The sequence below is a fragment of the Camponotus vicinus genome, unplaced genomic scaffold (genome assembly GCF_025532165.1).
Source record: "Camponotus vicinus isolate PSW18456_S1 unplaced genomic scaffold, iyCamVici1.0 SCAF_5, whole genome shotgun sequence".
Lineage (NCBI taxonomy): Eukaryota > Metazoa > Arthropoda > Insecta > Hymenoptera > Formicidae > Camponotus > Camponotus vicinus.
The window spans coordinates 17189927-17198059 of NW_028141977.1; positions in this window are offsets into that span (position 1 = coordinate 17189927).

The window sequence follows — 8133 nt, forward strand, 5'->3', positions numbered from 1 at the left end:
TTGCGATTTAAAATTCGCGAGAAAACGCGACGAATAAATAAATCGACAATAATCGAATATTCAATTGCGAGATACGCATAATTTTTATAATATAATAATCGAATCAATAGACACGCATGAGATATAATTATTATCACACAAATGTTGACAGACGAAGATATTTTAGCAAACATTTGATCCGTATTGTTTATGAACATAAAATTCACTGTCCGATTTATTTGCGATTAATATATACGCGACTTTATACGAATTTCACGATTGAGAATAAAATACATATCCTATTTCGCGCATGATTAGCTGAATAAGAAGAAATGAGCTCTATAAGCTTTAAAATATAATTAAAAATCGCGTTGTGGCCACGTTTAATAGAAAATATCGGAACGAATGATTTTCATTAATATAGTTATCGATCGTCTTTTAAATTATAGAAAAAAATATTTGCACTACCAGCATTTTGCACGAACTATTAAAAACAATATTCAAAGACGTGGAAAGATAAACAAAGCTTCAATATATAAGTCAACGATTAAATTATAAGATAAATCGCGATTTAAAATTCACGAGAAAACGCGACGAATAAATAAGTCGATAATATTCGGAATATTTGATCGCGATACGTATAATTTTTATAATATAATAATCGAAGCTCTCAATAGATACGTGCGCGATATAATTATTATCACATAAATATAGAAAATCAAAAATATTTCAACAAACATTTGAGGTCTGTAATGTTTGCGAATATACAATTCATCGACCGATTTACTTGAAAATTTTTATAAGATAAATCGCGATTTAAAATTCGAGATAAAACGCGACGAATAAATAAATCGATAATATTCAATTGCAGATACGCGAGTGACATACCGGTATTATCCGATAAAAAGAGGAGTGATCTTAAAAATGGAGAACAATTAACATCTTGTTTCTACATCAGATTTCACAAGATCAATCTGCGAAGAAAAGTTAAGTGATCCATTGAAAGTCGGGAACTTCACTGTAGGAGGGAACGAATCTCGGATCTTCCGGACTATTCCCAATAGCAATGATCTCAGTAATAAATCAACGACAATTCCCTCGTCATTATGTTCAATTTACAAAATTGATATGCACGTCAGAAAACATGTTCTTCCATTACTAAGAAATATATTTCTTCATTGAAAATTAAATGGATATAACGATTTTTTTTTAGAAATGTGATTACGAACGATTATATTTATAAATAATAAAATACATGCATCATTGGAGTTTGTGTTAAATGTGCGAACACATAATTTGGGGTACCGTTTGCGCGCGCGAGACGAATCGAACCCGATAACAGCAAGATTTAAAAAATTTCAATTCGAATAGTGTGCAAAATAAAATAAATGAAATAATTTTAAATATATAATTAATTCTAGATTAATTCTCTAGATTCTTATTCTTATAACGTTTAAATTAATAATTTTTTTTCTTTTAATCAATATCTTACTGATATAGGGGTACCCATTCGATTCGTCTCTAAATTTTTAAATATTCGCACATTTTATGTAACATTCATATATAATTTCGCGTATATATAATATATCATATTAATAAAAATTATAAAAATATTTTGGATACGTTAATTTGTGCATGTATTTTATTATACATATATATATAAAATGGTATATATCTAAAAACTAATATTCTAAAATGGCGATGGAGGTCCAATACCTGCAAATAGTTTCTTAAAAGAAACTAAAAACTAATATTAATATCCCCAGTACCTAGAAATAATTAATAATTAATAATAAAATATATTCGTTCGTAATCATTTTTATCAAAAAGTTAATAAAAACTAATTATAATATGAAATTACTTAAAAAATAGAAATTTATACACAATGCTATATCCATATTTAATCTACTATTAAACCTTTCTGGCATTAGACAATAATAATTCCAATCTTAATAATGACAGAACATATTTAACGAAGAAAAGAATAGATGCATTTCTCTCACATCTAAATATATATAACTTAAATTAATTCGACTTTAAAGAAGCGCATGGCGTTCGTCGTTGAATGACTATCGAAATCATTGCTGTCGGAAATTGCCAGGAAAACCTGGGATTAGTTCCATTCTTACAATAAAAATTCCCAATTTTTAACAGGGCACCGAACTAGACGTCGCGAATGGATCTTACAAGAACCGATGAGAAATAATTCTCCATGATGAAAATCGTTTCGACTCCTCGGCGGTACGAGCCACGCAACTTTCATTAACGTTTATCTAACGAAAGGAACAACGATAACTCTTTTATTAAAATGATAATCTCGTAAAAGAACGCGAAAAGAACGCGGGAAAAACACGGTATTTTCGCAACCGTAATTTATTAATTTATTTATGAATATTTTTCGATACGAAATTCGTAAATACACAAATATAACTGAAGAAACAAATTATTAAATTCATAATAATTAACTCGCGATTCTATAATATCGAAGGTGATCATTAAATTTTGTGAAGCTAATATTTCGTAATAATCGTTGACTTATCACATCGAATCTTCACATTCTTATTCCATATTGCTTTATATTTAATTAACAATATTTAGCAATATTATCTGACGAGAGAGATAGAGATAAGATCCTTTATTAATTCAATCTCGTTTAAAAACGCAAAAAGGACGCGGAAAGAGCACGGTATTTTCACAATCATAATTTATTAATTTATTTTAGGATTATTTAGTTACGCGCGATATGGAATTCATAAATAGATAAATCTAACGGAAAGCATATCATTAAATTTATAATAATTTGACTCGCGATTCTATAACGAAGGCGTTCGTCAAATTTTGTAAAGCTTATATCTCATCATTAATTTAGCACCGAATTTTTACATTTTATAGAAAAATTTTCCGAATTTATTAATGACTCTTTGATATGAAAATATAAACAGTTACTCTTTTATGAATATTTCAAAAATATATACTATAGAATCAAATATATTAATTTAATGAAATTACTATTATATCATCATTATACGTATACTTTCGATAATTTTCGTGTAATTTACATAAGAATGTATTTACGTAATTTACAATCGTAAATACTATTTCATGTAATATAATTATAGTTATAATTGTATTTTATACACATTTATGTCAATAATTAAAAATATCAATATTAGATTATAATTAATATACAATTATAACTATTTACAATTTACAAAACACAATTTACTAATTACAAATTACAATTTACAAAATACAATTTATGTTATCAATATCAAATAAATGTACTTGATTTATTCAAATGTTTAATAACATAAATAATTTGACATTGACAGCATTAACATTTGGACTTAATATTATAGCTATATATTAATTTACACATATATACGATATATTTTTAATTTTTAAAATAAAATATAACATGTTAAAATATATCTTGAACATTTATAATTATGCAATTTGTTTAATATTCTTGAAAATAATTTTGATAATTTAAATTTCATTTTTAAAACATTTTTAAAGTAAAAGTAAATTCAATTCGCGCATGATTAGTTAAATGAAATAAAATGAATCTTAAGACTTTACAATTTTAAATATAATTAAAAAATCACGTTGTTCGCCACGGTTTAATAAAGAATAACGAAATGAATGATTTTACCAAAGTCCCTCTCTAATAATTTAACTATCTAACTATATCTTTAACTATCGATGTATTAGTAGAGTTTAATAAGATTTATATAATGATTTAAACAATCGCGATTAATCATCAATAAAATTATCCATTATCTTTTTAAATAGTAAAAAAAAATATTTGCACTACTAGCGCAGACTATAAAAGATAATATTCAAAGACGTGGAAAGACAGGCAAAGTTTCGACGTATAAATCAACGATTAAATTATAAGATAATATTAAGATAAATCGCGATTTAAAATTCCCGAGAAAACGCGACGACTAAATAAATCGATAATATTCGGAATATCTGATTGCGATATGTATATCTTTTATAACATAATAATCGAAGCTCTCAACAGACACGAGCGCGATATAATTATTATCACGTAAATATAGAAAATCGAAAATATCTCGACAATCATTTGAGGTCTGTAATGTTTGCGAATATACAATTTACCGACCGAATTACTTCCGAATTTTTATAAGATAAATCGCGCTTTTATTTAAATTCGTAATAAAACGCGACGAATAAATAAATCCATAATATTCAAAATATTCAATTGCAGAGGGACAGCGATAAAATTCTTTTGTTACGGTAATATTGTATAAGAGCGATTAAAAATTTTATATTTCATCACGCGATGTGTATATACTTAATATGTACATACTTTAGACGGCACTCCCGGTTTCGGTACGAGCGAAAATCCCATTTTACTTACGAGAATCAGCTTCGAGTCAATAGGTCGGGAACGCAACGATACAACGAGCAAGGATTAAGTCCAAACCGGAAAGAAGACGAAACGATTGACGGAAATAGAGGAAAATGAAGTTCACCAGCTCTTTTTCGCGCATAATTATCCTATCTCGTATCGAACCTGGACCCGCTAAGCACGATTTCAGGTGCTCCGCCCGGACATATTATGCCTCTCGCGGTTGCTATATGCTACACCAGGCTAGTAGACGGCAAAAGAAGAGGATACCCACATTTTCTAAATGCTAACATTCAGCAATTTAGAAAATGGGGAGGCAACCCCTTTTACCGAGCGAAAATCGTGCCTAGGGGAATCCACTCGACTCCTCGACAGGGTTAACACACGCAGTGCGTGTGGCTGTAGACGAGCAAAGAGAAGGGACCCATTGACGACCATTCCGAGCAATCGATCGAGTTCTAATCAATTCGGGTCGAATCACTTGACGAAGCACGAAGCGCGAGTGTACGTTGCAGAATAACGTGTGCAAACTCGAACATCCCAGTTAATTGGCATCGGAAGTAGAGACTCGTGACAATAATGAAATTGGGATTTTTATACAAAAAGTCCAACGCGGAAGCGCGAAAACGCGACGACGCGAGAATACTACAACGCGGAAACACGGTAACGAAATGCCGCCGTCCGCGACACGTTGACGGCACCGACGATGGAAAGTCGACGACGTAATGTGCGTTTAACGCATTAAATGCGCGTGCCACATAAGAGCCATTGTGAGATCTTACAATAAAAATCCCCAATTTTTAACAAGGCACCGAACTAGATGTCGCGAATGGATCTCACAAGAACCGATGAGAAATAATTCTCCATGATGGAAATCGGTTCGACTCCTCGGCGGTATGAGCCACGCAACTTTTATTAACGTTTATCTAACGAAAGGAACAACGATAACTTTTTTATTAAAACGTCAATCTCGTCTAAGAGGGCGAAAAGAATGCGGGAAAAACACCGTAATTTTTTCGCAACCGTAATTTATTAATTTATTTATGAATATTTTCCGATACGAAATTCGTAAATACACAAATATAACTCAAGAAACAAATTATTAAATTTATAATAATTAACTTGCGATTCTATAATAGCAAAGGTGACCGCGATAAATTGTGTAAAGCTAATATTTAATCGTCGACTTATCACATCGAATCTTCACATTTTTATTCCATATTTCTTTATATTTAATTAGCGCAATGTTCAGGAATATTATCTGACGAGAGGGACAGATAAAATTCTTTTGTTAAAACGGTAATCTTGTATAAGAACGCGAAAAGAACGCGGAAAAAGCACGGTATTTTCGCAATCATAATTTATTAATTTATTTTATGAATACGAGTATTCAGTTCCGCGCGATATGGAATTCATAAATAGATAAATTTAACGGAAAGCATATCATTAAATTATAGTTATAATTGTATTTTATACACATTTATGTCAATAATTAAAAATATCAATATTAGATTATAATTAATATACAATTATAACTATTTACAATTTACAAAATACAATTTATAATGTTATCAATATCAAATAAATGGATTCGATTTATTCAAATGTTTAATAACATAAATAATTTGATATTGACAGCATTAACATTTGGACTTAATGTTATATATCATATATATGTGTAAATTATATATTTATATATTTTTAATTTCTAAATAAAATATAACATGTTAAAAAGTATCTTGAACATCTATAATTATGCAATTTGTTTGATCTTCTTGAAAATAATTTTGATAATTTAAATTTCACTTTTAAAACATTTTTAAAAATAAATTCAATTTAATTTCTTAAAAATAATTTTAATTTATTACAAAGAATTACACGAAAGTATCCAAAATATATGTATAATATAAAATTATTAAAAATTTCTACATAGTCAAAACAAGACTGATTAGCGTTGGTGAATTATGCGATATTCATTATTAATAATTGATATGCAATAATAGAATTTAATAAGTTTTATGTAACGTAAATATATATAATCGTGATCAAAAGAGTCATTAATAAAATTATCGATTGTTTTTTCGATTGTAGAAGAAAGTATTTGCATTATTGGCGCATAATACAAGATAAATAACGATTTAAAATTCGCGAGAAAACGGTAATGAATAAATAAATCGATAATATTAGTAATATTCGATTACCATATGCATAATTTTTGTAATACGATAATCGAAACCGCCAATAGACAGCGCGACATAATTATTATCAAACAAATACGAAGATATTTCGAGACATTTGAGATCTATAATATTTGCGAATATAGAATTTATTGTTTGATTTATTTGCGAATTTTTAGAAGATAAATCACGATTTATAATTCGCGAGCAGACGCGACAAATAAATAAATCGACAATATTCGAAATATTTGATTGCGATATGTATAATTTTTATAATATAATCGGAGCCCCTAATAGACACGCGCGATATAATTACTATCACACACAAGTGCGAAGATATTTCGATAGACATTTAAGGTCTGTAATATTTGCGAATTTATTTGCGATTTATTTGCAATTAATACGCTATTTTATATAAATGTCGCGAAGAGAATGCGCAGAGAAAACGCATATTGAAAATACATATTACATCTTGCGCATGATTAATTCAATGAAGTAAAATAAATCTTAAAACTTTACAATTTTAATATATAATTAATATATAATTAAAAAATCGCGTTATCACCACGTTTAATAGAGAATAACGGAACGAATGATTTTATCAACGTCCCTCTAATACTCTAACTACATATTTAACTATATCTGTAACTATCAATGTAATAGTAGAGTTTAATAAGATTTAAATAATGTAAACAATCGCGATTAAAACAGTCATTAATAAAATTATCAATCGTCTTTTAAATAGTAGAAAAAAATATTTGCCCTACTAGCGCAGACTATTAACGACAATATTCAAAGACGTGGAAAGATAAACAAAGCTTCGATGTAAGTCAGCGATTAAGTTAGGTAAATCGCGATTTAAAATTCGCGGGAAAACGCGACGAATAAATAAATTGATAATATACGGAATATTCGATATGTATAATTTTTATTATAATATAATAATCGCGAAGTCCTCAATAGATACGCGCGCAATGTATTATAATTATGTTGTCACATAAATACGAAGATATATTTCGATAGACATTCGAGGTCTGTAATATTTGCGAATATAAAATTCACTATCCGATTTATTTGCGATTAATATGCAATTTTATATGAACGTCGCGATTTAAAATAAGATACATATCTCGCGCATGACTAACTAAATAAGATAAAATGGAAAATTTTTATAATATGATAATCGAAATCATCAATAGACGCGTGCGTGACATAATTATTATCACTCAAATTATCACGCAATTTGTAAATAATCGCGATTAAAACAGTCATTAAAAAAATTATCGATCGTTTTTTAAATAGTAGAAAAAAATATTTGCACTACTAGCGCATTTTGCGCGGACTATTAGAAACAATATTCAAAGACGTGAAAAGATAGACAAAGCTTCGATGTATAAGTCAACGATTAACTTATAAGATAATATTCAAATATAAGACACATCGCGATTTAAAATTCCCGAGGAAACGCGACAAATAAATAAATTGATAATATTCGGAATAACCGATTCCGCGATATCTATAATTTTTATAATATAATAATCGAAGCTCCCTCAATAGACACGCGCGCGATATAATTATTATCACACAAAGGCGAAG